The sequence below is a fragment of the Typopeltis vanoorti genome, chromosome 4, assembly GCF_054136105.1.
Source record: "Typopeltis vanoorti isolate ZY-2024b chromosome 4, IOZ_Tvanoo_1.0, whole genome shotgun sequence".
In the NCBI taxonomy this organism is placed as follows: domain Eukaryota; kingdom Metazoa; phylum Arthropoda; class Arachnida; order Uropygi; family Thelyphonidae; genus Typopeltis; species Typopeltis vanoorti.
The window spans coordinates 82,386,708-82,402,029 of NC_143552.1; the positions used below are offsets into that span (position 1 = coordinate 82,386,708).

The 15,322-nt window shown below is 35.4% G+C and overlaps 1 protein-coding gene across 2 annotated transcripts in view; it reads right to left on the reverse strand.

Annotated features, from left to right (window-relative positions):
• LOC150107453 (protein tyrosine phosphatase type IVA 1-like) overlaps nt 1-15,322 on the reverse strand; it is a 185,211-nt gene that overhangs the window by 76,746 nt on the left and 93,143 nt on the right. The window contains exon 1 of one of the 2 annotated variants that reach the window (XM_090391881.1): nt 6,280-6,436. The exons of the other annotated variant lie outside the window; for it this stretch is intronic. The gene's annotated coding sequence lies outside the window, so the exon portion shown is untranslated. Of the gene's footprint in view, nt 1-6,279; nt 6,437-15,322 lie in introns of those variants that run through there. 2 annotated transcript variants of the gene reach the window in all.

Sequence of the window (15,322 nt, forward strand, 5' to 3'; positions counted from 1 at the left end):
TGCCTACAAAAGAACTAGAGCAAGTGCCCTGTCAAGCCATGTCATGTTTTCAGTAAACATAAATAATGAAGGCCGCCAACATGAGATAAAATGGACAACTTCAAACCTTCATATATGCCACAACGAGGGTAGAACGCCGCATAATCGAGTCTAAGGAAATTGTTATGGACCCTCATCATATAAACAGTAACCTTAGTTACAACTTACCGGACTCATTCAACTCTGCTATCAGATTCTGGTGCACTCGTGAAGTCACACGCACACAGATACCTAACAATAGAACTTTAACACGGATTGTAGCTCCAGTTCAAAGTTAATTGTAGTATATAATAGTCGAATTTCAGTGACACAACGTTTCTTTATAGTGTTTTTTATTTGCTTTCTGTGTTTCTTAACACCTGAAGAAGTCGGCCTTCAAACAAAACATGTTGCATTGTGAATAAATTTGATTGTTCTAACTCTCGGATCTAATCAGTTTATAAAAATATGAATATATACACACACACACACACACACATGGTGGTAATGCTGTTTTAGGGACAGAAGTGTGGTGATATTATGGTGATATATATCATTGCTCAAAGTTAAATGATGATTCAGGATGACAAAGATATGGATATGTGTATCAATGAGAATAAGATGGTAAGAAATGTTTTATGTATCGAACATTACAAGATAGATTGCATGTGTGAAGAAATAATGAAATAATAGAAAATATACTGATATCATTTCTGTGTGCTACACGAATCAACTGTTTATTAGTTTTAAAAGTTTGATGTGGGCCAGAATCAAAATAGTATGGATAGTGTTCAGGAAGCATACAAGTGTACAGCCACATATTGCAATACATATCTAGGATGCCAATGGGCTATAAAATTAAAGATGCCTGGAAATGCTTGAATTAATACTAAGCTGAATAACTAGATTGATCATTTGGCTATTCACAATTCAGATCACCTGTCGAGGATATCACCAAGATTATTTTTAATGAGAAACTACACACTTGAAAACTTGGAAACCTAAATCAAGCTTTAGATGATTAGATGGATGAGCAGTGGATTAGATAAGCTGGATGACAAAGATATCTTATTCTTTGCCATCCAGCACATATTCTGTGGACTTTGCCCCTACCCTTCAATAACATTTTGTATCTGTAATGCAAAGTGATCTAACACTAGGCAGTGAATATCAACTACAGGTATCCCTCGATGTTACTGCATATATCAAATCTAATAATCAATGGTAAAAATTACAATTCATCCATGATCGATTACTGTATTAATAATTCGTTTTATATGGTACTCTTTTAGGAAAGATAAAAAAATGAATGCAAAGTAAATGTTTAATAATTACTTGTACCTACATTATTTACTGCAATTTTTTTATCAAAAGAAGTTATCAAGTTGTTTGAACAGTTTTAGTTTTTTTCTTATCGGCATAAATTCTATGATAACAAGCAAAATGACTCTCCTGACCTCGGCAAACAAGCAATAAAACAAAGAAAAAACACTGCATATATAATACACGATGGAACAAATTAAGTGGATATTGAATCCAACATTTCATAGCCAAATGTAGAAACTACAAGAGTTTTGTGCCGAATATATAGAAATTAAAAGTTTAGGCAGATGCAAGCATAAGCAACCTTATGGGCAACTCGTAGTAAAGGTGGAGTAAGCTCCAGATCACTTTCCTTAGTGTTTTCCATAATGTAAAGCACATCTCCTAAAGGACATGTATGATAAATAAGTCTTTGGCTCTCTATTTCAGTAATACATGATGGTTTATTTATTTTCAGTTACATCTAGAAATTATTGAACAAAGAATAATAATAATAAAAAAAAAAAAAACTAAACCATACTATACTGACATCGGAGGTCGCAGTATCTCTCAGATACAATTTACTGTCAAATATCACAAACCTTTACATAACATGTATTAAACCAAACTGACAGCAAAAAACAGTGCGGAATATCACTCGTAACATATGAATGCACAGCTACTCATGACCTCCAAGCTATATACTGAATTGTGTAAGAATATTTACATTAAACATTTTGCATGTATCTGTCAGATCAGCTGCAAGCTCCGCAGGGTGAAAGGCAAGTTAATCAAAACTCTTATATCAAGGGATTGCCACAATTAATTTTGCCACGTTAAGCAAGGGATACTGTATATTATATAGATTTTCACAAAGATCATTGGTAGTAGGATTCAAATACTCAGAACTGATTGTAAAAGAAGAGAAGAGATGCTATCCACTCAACCACTCAAAATGAGGTCATCATCAATTAATGTAATTAAACTGTAGAATGATATTATTTCATGTTTTATACCAGATATCATCAGGGGCTCCTGTCTTGTGAGTACGTGGTTAGTGGCCACGGGGTCCCAAGCTGAGCCTGACGTTGCTTCCACTTACTTGTGTCAGGTTCCTTCTATATGCTGACTTGGCTGACTTCTACCCTGAGGGTGTCTCTCATTTTCCCAACTTCTACTCTAGCTAGTAGAGGGTAGCAGTTCTACTAGTACTTGCTGGAGCACTGCAGTGGAGAAGGCAACGGGAAACCACTCCACTAATATCTCTAGAAAATGTTAGTAGCAATGGATAGAACTTATAAGGGGGAAGCTACCAGCCCAGCAAAACCAAGGTGGTGTCTCTTGGCACAGAGGAAAAGAAGGTGCACATTAGAATGGATACAATATCGGGAAATAAGGATGCTTCAAGCGTTGATGTTTCTCCTGATCAAACCTCTAAAAATGACTTAAAACAAGCTATAAACAAACTGAAAATGAAAGATTGCCAGAGAATCAAAATTGTAACATGGAATATGAGAACAATGAACAGATGTGGAAAATTAGAAAATCTCAAACAAGAAATGGACAAAGGAAAAATTGATATCATAGGGCTCTGTGAAGTCAGATGGGAAGGAATAGGCGATTTTTATAGTGATGAAGAGTAATTTACTCAGGTGAAGATAAAAAGGAAAAAGGAGTTGCACTTGTTTTTAATTTTAATACAAGAACAGCAAAGAGCATTATTAGCATAAAATGTCTGAATGACATGATTATGGTGGTAAAATTGAAGGCTGAACTGGTGGACATAACAATAATGCAGATATATGTGCCAACAAGTGACCATTCAGATGAGGAAATGTACGAATAACTACAAGAGCTAAATAAGGAAGAAAAAAGCAACGACTATATGATTGACTAGGTAATAGAAATGAGAGAGGGTAAAGGTTAGTGGAATTCTGTAAAGAAAATAAGTTAATAATTACGAATACTTGGTTTAAAATATCTAAGAGAAGACTATACACATGGAAAAAACCAGGAGATATGGAAAGGTATCAAATTGATTACATTATAGTAAAGCAAAGATACAAGAATAGTGTAAAAAATGCATGCATGACCACAACCTACTATTCATAGAAATAAATGTGAAACTAAAGATAAAAGAAGCATGAAAAGGAAAAAAATGGAACTTACAGAAATTAAAAAAAATACCAAAAGGTATTTGGAAATAGATTGGAGAAAGAATTAGAGGAAACAAGTTTTATCAAAACTGAAGATCCAGAAAAGAAATGGGAACAAGTTAAAGAGAAAATAAAGATTTCAGAAGAAATTGGATATATAAGAGCTAAAAGAATAAAAAAACCTTGGATAACTAATGAGATGATTTCTCTAATGAAAGAAAGACGAAAATGGAAAAATAAAGACACCCCAGAAGGGAAAATACAATATAGAACTGAATGACAAATTGAGAGGGGGAAGCAGAAAGAAGTAGAAAAGATTGGCTTAAAAAAAAAAAAAAAAATGTGAAGAAATGGAAAATTATGAGACTGGGAAGGCATGATCTTTTGTATGAAAAAGCAAACAGCATGAATCACAAGAGAAATAGAATTCGAGCTAGAGGAACAGAAAATAGGAATGGGAAAATCATAACTAAAGAAGAGATAAAATCCTAATGAGATGGAAAGAATACATTGAAAATCTATAGGACAAGGAAAATAGACCAAATGAGTTGCCATTAGAAGATATAAAGAAGGTAAATGAAGATGATCCAGGCCTAGAGATTTTGAAGACAGAAGTAGAAACAGCCATTAAAGAACTAAAATGTGTAAAGGTAAGAGGAATAGATGAAATACCTGCAGAAATCCTGAAACAACTTCAGAAGAAAGGAACTGAAGAAATAACCAAAATAATAAATTTAATTTATAACAAAGAATTACAAAAGATTTTATGACCTTAATATTTATACCTATACCAAAGAAAAGTAATGCAGTGAACTGCAAGGATTTTAGAACAATAAGCCTAATTTCCCATACATCAAAAATACTTATGAGAATTCTAACATGGAGAATTGCATCTAGTTTGGAAGAATTTCTTGAAGAAGATCAGTTTGGTTTCAGGAAGGGTAGGGGAACAAGAGATGCAATTGGACTGTTAAGAATAATAAGTGAAAGAAGTCTGGAAGTGAATAAAGAAGTTAATATCTGTTATATAGATTTTGAAAAAGCTTTTGATCTTGTAAAATGGGATAAGATGGTGGAAGTAATGGAAAAGATTGGAAAGACGGAAGGCTAATTATTTCATTATATATGGGACAAACTGTCATGGTGAGAGACATATATGGTACCAACAGAACCGGGTATCATTGGACAAAGAGTAAGACTACGCTGTTCTCTGTCACCAATTTTGTTTAACATGTATTCCGAAGCAATGTTATAAAAGAAGCACTGGAGAATTCAGAAGAAGGAATAAAGATTGGAGGTAGATGGATATTTGCAATACGATATGCAGATAACAAGGCATTATTATCAAATACTGAAACAGGACTACAACATCTGTTGAGCAGATTACTGGAGTCCTGTATCAATTATGGAATGAAAATTAACATAAGAAAAACAAAGGTAATGAAAGCAGCAAGGAAAGAGACAAAAAAGCAAGAATAGTGATGGGAAAAGATGCCTTTAATAGAAAATGGAATTTATTCAAAATCAACAGAAACCTAAAGAAAAAAACTAATAAAATGCTGTGAGGAGTGTTGCCCTCTATGCAGATAAAACTTGGACATTGAAGAAAGAAGAAATTAATATTTTTGGAAAGCTCTGAGATGTGGATTTGGAGAAGGATGGGAAAAAAATCAAATGGACAGATAAAATAACTAATGAAGAGGTCTTAAAAAGAGTAGAAGAAGAAAAAAGTCTGTTAAAGAGGATAAAAAGAATACAGGGAAACTGAATCGGATATATTTTAAGAGAAAATGGAATCAGAGATGCCATCAAAGAAAAAATAGATGGAAAGAGACCCAGAGGAAGAGTAAGGAAAACAATGCCAGATGACATGCTTAATGGAGACAGGTACAAAATCTTGAAACAGAAGGCTTAGAAGAGAGTAGAAGTAAAGTTTTTGCTACTAAGAGAAGAACCTGCTCATTTGCAGAATACTTAAGATGACCAGATGTTATGTTATGGCTGCTACATCACTAGTAGTGATCATAAGATTTGAACGTTTTACTTATAACAGCTTATGATCTAATCCACTTAACAGTGCCATTTTTGGTCAGGTAGGTACCAAAATTTTGCTTAGTCACTTGCCCAGGGCAGTGATAGGCCAGATCTTAAATCTAAAAAGAGACACTTCCCGAAAGGGGGGGAGGGGAACGAATTTTTATGAAAATACTCATCTTATCTTGTAATAACTGTAAGGAGGAAAACATAGCTGAAAAGCTTTCATGGTTCTTGCATATTCAAACGATCAGTACTCATTAGGTACATACATAAGAAACTTAACAGCCTAGAGAATTAACATGTAAAATTCAAACTACAGAACGTTGAAGTATGTAACACAATAGTTACATACTATATTCATTTTCGGTGCTAAGCGATCCCATCTTTTCTTTCCTCCAGCTTCGGATGAAAAATTTCTGAGAATCAAACATATGGGATACAGTCTTCTAATATTTTAGCTCTATTGCAAAATGAACAACTAAAAAAAAAAAAAAAAAGTATTTTATATCGAAGTCCTTGACACGAATACCAAACATGAATACAATGATGCAGTCATATCAACAGAATACTAGCAAAGCTTACTGTTTAATATCACCTGATCATAACTATCGGCAATTTCATACACAGATAAATTATCACATTAATAAAGAAAGTATTTCAATAATCTTAGATCACGGAGATTTCGAGCTCGTATTAAAAGCCAAAGCATGTAATATGTCTTGTAATTTTGGGCTAATTTTACTTTTTAAAATAATAACACACTTACCACTGACGAGATATTCATTGAAAACAACGGCATGAATAGAATTTTGTTATAATCCAGAACGCAAAAATTCATTCAAAAGCGGCCAATACTTCGATTAAGAATTGGCAGTAACACACTGCCAAAAGGACAGATCAAAAGAAAAAAAGGACAGTATCGACTTGTATGACATGCTATGACGTCATAGATGCAAATCCTCAAACCAGAACCAATTTTAAGTATACTGTTTAATAGAATTTTTCACAATTTAACAAATACATAAAAAATAACCACTATAATTGCAGTAGACTGGAAAAAAAAACGCGCCTTACTTTTATTATTATTATTATTATTATTATTATTATTATTATTATTATTATTATTACATTAACTCTCCTGGAGTCAAAGACTCGCCAAGGGAGGGAGAGAGAGAGAGAGAGAGAGGTTTATACTATAATAATAACAAATAAATGAATACGAGCCTGTGTAGCTCAATGGAAGTGGCGTTTGTACTCCACAAAAAACATTCCATGTAATCGGAAGTTTGCTAGTGATGGCTGTTGTTGGAGTCCGAAGACTCATTGTGGGAGACTCAATCTATCCACACAATCTATCATACCTCGAAGAATTTAATGATTGCAATGAATGCAAAGAGTGAGAGTGGAAAGATCATGAGTGTGTTACCACGATTTGATTGTGATGAAATGAACAGAAGAGCAATTATAGTAAATGGAATGGTGTCCAGATTGTGTAAAAGGTTTTGCAAAGAAATGAAACTGAATATTCATTTTATGAATGTCTGGGATGAGTTTGATAAAAGGAAGGAGTATTTTAAGAGAGATGGTTTGCACTTAAATGGATTAGGAGCTTGGCATTTAGAATATTTATTGATAAAGGACAGAGTAAAGGGTCATGAACAGGGAAATTGGATTTGCTAGGGAGGCAGGTGATAGAGTTAGCTGTAAATAGTACTAAGGTCATTAATCGTTGTGAAACTGAGATTAATTGTTCGCAGAATGTTAACAGTAGACAGAGTGGGGTAATTCGCACACAGGGATATTATGGGAGGAAGGGTGTATTGCAGTTTATGTATACCAATGCTCGAAGTATTAGGAATAAGTGTGAAGAATTTTTGTCATTACTTAGTACAACATAGCCAAAAATTATAGGAATTAGCGAAACTTGGTTAACCAAGAATGATATAGTTATTGGGATTGAATGTAAAGGGTACAGTATTTTCCGGCAGGACAGAGATGACAGAATGGGGGGAGGGGTTTTATTAATGATAGACGAAACATTAAAGCCAAAAAAGATAGAAGTACCTCAATGTGACAGGTATGTGGAGGGCAGTTCATTAGAGGCTGTTTGGTGTGAGATAGAGATTAACAAGGCGAAATATGTAATTGGTTGTTTGCTATAATCCAAGGGAAATAAGGGAGAATGTAGATAGCATGTATTGGCAAATTAGCACGATGAGTAAAGGTCAAGTAATTATTATGGGGGATTTTAACTTTGGGGACATAGATTGGGGAAGGAATGGTCACAAGGAACAAAGGAAATGGAGTTTATACAATTGTTAAGAGATAATTACCTGAGACAGCATGTGATGGAAGGGACAAGAAATTCTAGAGTGTTAGATCTGGTCATAACATCGGAGAACATATCAATAAGTAATTTAGTTACAATGTCTCCACTTGGGGAAAGCGATCATGTGGTCTTGACCTGGGAGATTGAAAGACGTACTGAATATTCTATTAAGAATGGGTATATGTGGAATTACAAGGCTGGTGATTATGGCAAGCTGAGAAGTCAGCTTTCAGCTGTATTATGGCATGAGAAATTCAAGGGGAGAGATGTTGATGGTGCGTGGGAGATTCTCAAGGAGTATTTGAAGAAAGCTGTATCAGAATGTATTCCCAGAGTCAGAAGGAGAAATCAAGTAGGAGTAAAATGGATGACTAATACTATTAAACAAGAGTTGCAGATAAAGAAAAGGTTGTGGAAGACATAAAGAAAAAGGTGATGAGCGTTCCAATGAGCAATATAAGGTACAGGCAAAGAGAGTAACCTGTATGGTAAGGAAAGCCAAAGCTAATTATGAGAGGAAGCTAGCTGATGAATCCAAAAGAAACCCTAAAGAGTTCTTTCGCTATGTGGCTAGTAAAAGGAAGAATATCCATGGAACGATTACTTTAAAAAGTGTTGATGGTAAGGAAATTACTGAAGCTAATCAAATAGTTGAGCTGCTTAGTGATCATTTCGCAAAAGTGTACCATCTTCGTAGTGATAGTGCAGTGTCAGATGTGCCATTGATTGATGAGAGTATAGAGATAGATGAAATTGAGGTGCTTAATATATTAAAGAACCTTAATGCTAACACTGCCATTGGGTTAGATGGCATATCGGCCCATGTGTTACGAGAATGTGCAAGAGAATTAGCAACTCCTCTAACCAGGATGTTTAATTTAAGCCTCAGTTCTGGTAAAGTGCCAATAGAGTGGAAAGAGGGGAAAATAGTTCCATTGCACAAGGGAGGCTCTAAGACTGATGTTGCAAATTATAGACCAATCAGTATATCTGGAGTGGTGGTTAAGATTTTGGAGAAATTAGTTAAAATTAGAATTCAGGACTGGGTGGACAGCAATATGATACTTTATAAGGGGCAACATGGTTTTGTGAAAGGTAGGTCTTGCCTAAGTAATTTGCTTACGTTCTATAATAAAGTAACAGTGGAGTTGGATAAAGGAAATCCTTACTCAGTGATACTGCTTGACTTTGCAAAGGCTTTTGACAGGATTCCACATGGAACTCTGTTACATAAATTAGAGCAAATGGGTTTGGATCCGAAGATGGTGATTTGGATTAAAGGATGGCTGGCGGACAGATATCAAAGAGTGGTTTACGGAGGAGTTGAGTCCAGGAAAAGGCAAGTGATTAGTGGTGTACCTCAGGGCTCAGTTCTTGGTCCTCTATTGTTTAATTTGTACATCAATGATATTGGAAATACCTTGAATGGAAATATCCACTTGTTTGCTGATGATGCAAAATTGGGAAGAGCGATAATCAATTCAAATGATGTGGATATTTTACAGGATGACTTAAATAGGCTGACGCTATGGACTGAGGTAAATGGCTGTCAGTTCAACGTGGCTAAGTGTAAGGTGATGCACTTCGGGAGGATGACATCGCATGCTGTTTACTATATTAACGGAACTGAACTGCAGGAAGTTGATGAGACAAGAGACTTGGGAGTTATTGTGGACAGAGAACTTAAGTTTAAAGGGCATATTGCTAAGATTTCCAAAACATCACATCAAATTACATGGTTGTTGAGGAACACACTAATAAGCAGGGATAGGGAAGTTATTATTCCACTCTATAAGGCATTAATAAGGCCGCATTTGGACTATTGTGCACAGATCTGGTCGCCAGGATTTCTTGGTGATGCGGAAGTGGTAGAGAGGATTCAGAGGCGGGTTACAAAGATTGTTGCAGGTCTGTGGGATGTTCCCTATGAGGATAGATTGATGATCTGTGGGCTCCAAAAACTAGCTGATAGACGTAGGAGAGGAGATATGATAGAGGTATTTAAATTGTTAAAGGGATTTTACAGGATTGATACTGATGATATTCTTAAGACCGATGCAGGATGTAAGAGAACGAGGGGTCATCCCTGGAGATTGTGTAAGAGTGTGGTTAACAAGGGTGTTAGGACTAGATTTTTTACTTGGAGGGTTGTGAATGGGTGGAATGCTTTGCCAGAACTGGTTGTGAATGCTTCAACTGTGAATGAATTTAAGGAGAGGTATGACAGGTATTGTGTAAATAATGGTCAGTGTGTCAATGTTGGGTCTCCCGCGATGAGTCTTTTGACTCCATGGAGACACCGTTAAAATAATTATAATAATAATAATAATAAATCACTCACAACTGACTCTGACAACCCATTTCACTGATTCACAATTCTCCAGGCAAAAGATATATGAAAGAAGAAGAAGACAATAGGGAGTCTGTTGTCTGATGCCCTGATGTAGCAATGATACTGATAACATTCAAGGATTATTCTAATGAATTTGAATATGTTTAAATTTAATATTGGCATGTGTGTGTGTGTGTGTGAGAGAGAGAGAGAATGCTATGCATTCAATTAGCATGAGGTTTCCCTGTCCATTGCTAGACCATAACTCAAAACACTTTTGTACTAAGTACATAAGGTTCGTACATTTCATTAAAAAAAAAAGATAAGAAAAGAAAACGTAAAACACTGAACTAAGCACTCAGCAAGCTCACTGCAGTCTGTAAGCAGCAACTTTGCGACATCATTTTTAATAATGAGTGGTATTGATGTTGCTACTTTTTGGGTATTGTCTTAAATTTCAGAGGGGAATTTACATTCTCAGTACAAGTAAATATATAAATAAATAAAATAAATCTACTAACACATTTTATTCTGCAAAGGGAGTGGGTGAGGTCATTTAGTCCTAATTTTTCAGGAGTTGGATGGATTTAATATAATTTTAAATTTAAACGGTGTTTTACATTTATAATACCAGAAGAATTTTTAAATAACTTTCATGGCTTACACATGTGACAAAAATTATAAAGAATTTTATTCAAAAACTCCGATATATTTCATCCATTGTTAAGTGGACATTTTCAGGGAGAGAGAGAGAGAGAGAGAGAGACTGTTAACTACATTTACAACATAAATCATAATAATGAGACATAAATCATGCATATATTAGCTCGTGTATTAGTTGCAGCTGAAGTATATCATTACACTATCAGGGTACAAAGGAACAACTATAAAAAGTTGCATAGATAAAAAAAAATAATCAGAAAATTAAAATCAGCTTATAAAAAAAACTTATGAACAATTAATAGCGATCACTTCTCAAAACTTGAAGATTGGCATGCAGTCCAATCTGTTGAGGTTTGGACGATTTTAGCGTTTCATATATTTCAAGGAAAAGATGATCAAATTTGAACTTTCTGGAATGAAGATGTGTTGTCTAGTTCCAAAGAACTTGGTGCCTAGTGTCAATATTATTATTATTATTATTATTATTATTATTATTATTATTATTATTATTATTATTATTATTATTATAGCAGTAAGAAGCCAGGCCAGACTTATCGGATTCCAAACATGTGATATAGTATTGATGTTTTGCAGAACAGCGAGTCTGTCAATATAGCAAAGATCACATGAGCAGGATACTTGATAGACACCTGGTGATGAAAGAGATGGTAATGTATGCTTTGTAGATGGTAGAAAGAAAGACAGTTTCCGAGCTGGTTAGAAGGAAGCCTATAGATTGAATTTACGAAGAATCCTTGCTATTTGTTCCGAGGTTTCTTTAAGGTACGGTATTGAAATTCTTTTCACATCGGATTGTGGCCTGGTTGAAGAATAATAATTATCAATGATTTTGGAATGGTAGTTTTGTTGCATCCATTACATATCAGATTGCTTTTAATTTTATTCATTTCATCTAAAAAAAGAGAATCAGAAGAGCAGATCGTATGGGCTCTGTGTAAAAGATTGTTGATAACACTCGTCTTCTGGGATGAATGATGGTGGGAGGATGAGGGAATGTATTTGCCAATAAAGGTTGGCTTCCGATAAACTGAAAATTCAACATGACCTGTGGGAATGCGAATTATTAAGGTATCCAAAAAGGATAGTTGGTTATTGGATTGACATTCAGTAGTGAACTTGATACGGGAGTACAAGGAGTTTATTTTCTGAGAACTAAAGTACAGTACTTGTGACTCACAGTGGGGGCCACACTGCAAATATATCATCAACAAAATGTAACCATTTGCAAGTTTTTTTAATCAATTTACGATTATTACTTTGAATTCTAATAGTGTAATCATATACTCGTACTTCAGCTGCGATCGAGAAACGAGCTAACGTATGCATGATTTATGACTCATATTTTGAATATTACGGTCTGCCTCCCTGACGATGTGCAAGTAATGCTGGATGAAATGTATTGGAGTTTTTGAATAAAATCCTATATAATTTTTGCTACATGTCTACGTAAGCCATTAAAGTTATTTAAATATGTGCAGTGCACATGTTCAATTAAAACTATTTAATACCGGAGAAAATCAAAACGTCTATATTCATGATTAATTAACGCTGTCATACTGAATTCATAATAATCGTAAATTATTTTAACAAACATCATGCCTTATTAATGGAAGCCTTGTCTTAGTAATTAACTTACATTTTACGAGTAGAAGAAAATGAGTTCGATATGTGGGAGGTCGTGGGAGTAAACTTTAGTTCATGGAATCGAAAAAAAAGAAAGAGGTGTGCAAAAATCTCATGTACCCCACTTCCAAGAATCAAGCCTCTTAAAGTTTTTCATCTGTTAACTCAAGATTATGAATAGATCAGAAATCTGCAAGTTTTCCAACTGTGTGACACGGACTATAGAGCAGAGTATACCAAAAAAAAAGCATGCAGGTAACTTATTACATTCTCAGTCTTATTATGAATATCCGATAAAAAGGGGCTGAGTTTGTTGTCTTGGTGAATGCGTTGGAACCTCAGATTATAGGTATCAATGAGTCTGGCTACCAGAGGTATCGACTGTGAATGGCATAGTATATGTAGGAAGGATAGACAAGACAGCAGAGGAGGGGCAGGGTGCTCCTAATGATATGGATGGCTCGATTCCAGTTAGGATTGAGATCTATGATTATAATACCAGTAACAGTTTTCCACTAGGCAGTGCGTTTGAAGGCATCTGGTGTGAAGTGGAGTCTAATAAGATCAAATACATACTGGGGGTATACAGTAGCAACTGATTCACCGACCTAGTGGATTAGTTGATAGTTACGAAAGAATACATCACCCAAAGAAAGATAACAGGTATGAAAACGAGTAATCATAATGGTAAACTTTAATTACCCGAAAATTGCTTGGGCAGCAGTGAAGTCACATGAGAAGAATGAAATTTAATTTATGGAACTGTTGACTTTCAAATGTCCAAAACTCTAAATTCCATTGGCCATTCTGGAAGAGATGTAGAGGTGTATGCTATAAGCAATGGTCTAACTCAAGTCATACATTTACAGACCAGAATACTATATAACCGTCATCACTTTCACTATATCTCTGATCCTTTATTACCTAATTCTCTCTAAAAGTATACTGCAGAGGCTACTTCTCTTGGTAATTCATGCAATAACACTGTCGAAAATTCTTATCCTGCAGAACGCACTTCTCTTAAGTATTCCCAAATTAGTATCCTATTGGACTGCCACGTCCACTATGATGACTCCCGAGATACTACTCTTCCTTTATATGGTCTAACTAATACCCTAATGTCCTTATTTGAGCACCTGGTCTGAGCTGTTACTTCAGTTGTTGTCCTTAGAATTGACATTTTTATGCCTCATTGTATTCGAACTTCCCACCCACGGTCAAAGCCAGAGTTTACCGACAGATGTATCGGGCAGCCAAGAAAAAAAAAAATTAGTCTACCTCAAGCAGATCGAGACACAGATACAAGCTTCATTCTGACCCCATGCCAAACATGCAAAACAACTCGACATATGAAAATTTGGGAAGGGACAAATGCGAAAACGTACTCTCTGTACAAATGGTAATTGCACCTTTTGATCTGTTGCTGTTCACAGATGGGTAAGTGATGTGCCTCTCTGCCTTCTCTGACAGAAATGGTACGATGACAATAACATCAAGATTTAGCTGACTTTCTGAAATCAACTTTTGCATAGACAAACAAGCCAGATCTTCTGATATATCAGAAACTGCACACTATGTGTCTCATATAGTCTTTGCCAAAAAGACGCCAGAAGAATCTTTAATAACTCGGATAATACCAAAATCGCCTTCTGGAGAAGGCGATTTTCTGGCAGAAGGCTACAGGAGGATTAATGTGTACTGTATACAGTATTGTAGAATAATCTAGTATGATAATTCCGAATATATTTGAATTATATTTAAAGTCTGTGGAATATATGCTTTGCCGAGAGCTTCTGGAGTTTGGTTTAAGAGCGATAGTAGTGGGAAAGTGTCATGAAAGCGAAGATTCGAGGTGTCTCTCAGGTCGCGAGATTGACGTAATGGATGAAAATCAGAATGCGATAGAAAATTGTGAATGTGTGATAGAAAAATTGTAATCTAACGCCAGATAACATAGAGAGTGAGTTTAAAAGTGTTACAGTTAATGGTGAAAGTAAAAGTAAAGAGCGAGAGAATGGTTTGACTGATAAAAAAAATGAAGAGTTAGATTCAATGAGGGAGATAGCTCGGTTGCGCGGAGTGATACATAGGGCGAAGCGGTAGCTGGAACAATTACAAAAATGTCTACCGAGTGGATCAGCTAACAAAAAGAAGCAAGTACGTGATAAGGTAAATGAGAACATGATCGGGAGTGAAAGAAAAATAAAGGAGAGAGTGTTATATGGTGATTCAGTAGTAAAAGGTGTAATAAATGAGAGTTTGACAAAATCGTGATTTCCGGGTGCGAAAATTAATAATGTGTGTGAGTCTATTAGAGCACAGACACATAAGGGGAAAGAAATGGTAGTAGTGGCCAGAACGAATGATTTAAAAGGTGAAAAATTTGCTATGAGAGAGAGGACTTTAAAGAATTACTAGAGGCAGCAAAAGGAAAAAGTGAGAGAGTTAAGATTAGTTAGTCTGTTGCCGCCGTATGACGAGTAGAGTTGAGGAATGGCCATAATTGCGAATGGCTCAATGTGTAGGGTATGCTGGAGTGAGTGAGTTTGATTGGAGAAAGGACTTATACAAGAATGATGGTTTGCATATGAATGGATTTGGTGTTCGGAAACTGGGAAAATTGTTGCTGAATGAAGTGAAAGTGGATATGCAGAATCAAGGAAACTAGAGATTTTAGGGAGGGTGGAGTTGCTGTTAAGTGGACATGCAGACATCAGTGAGGCAGTTGAGTGTAAGAATGTGTAAAATATGCCTGAGTTAGGACGAAGGATAACAAACCAAAATGGGATTGTAGTATAAGGCGTTAAAATAGGGGTGGGGCTAAGGAACGTCTGCACTTTA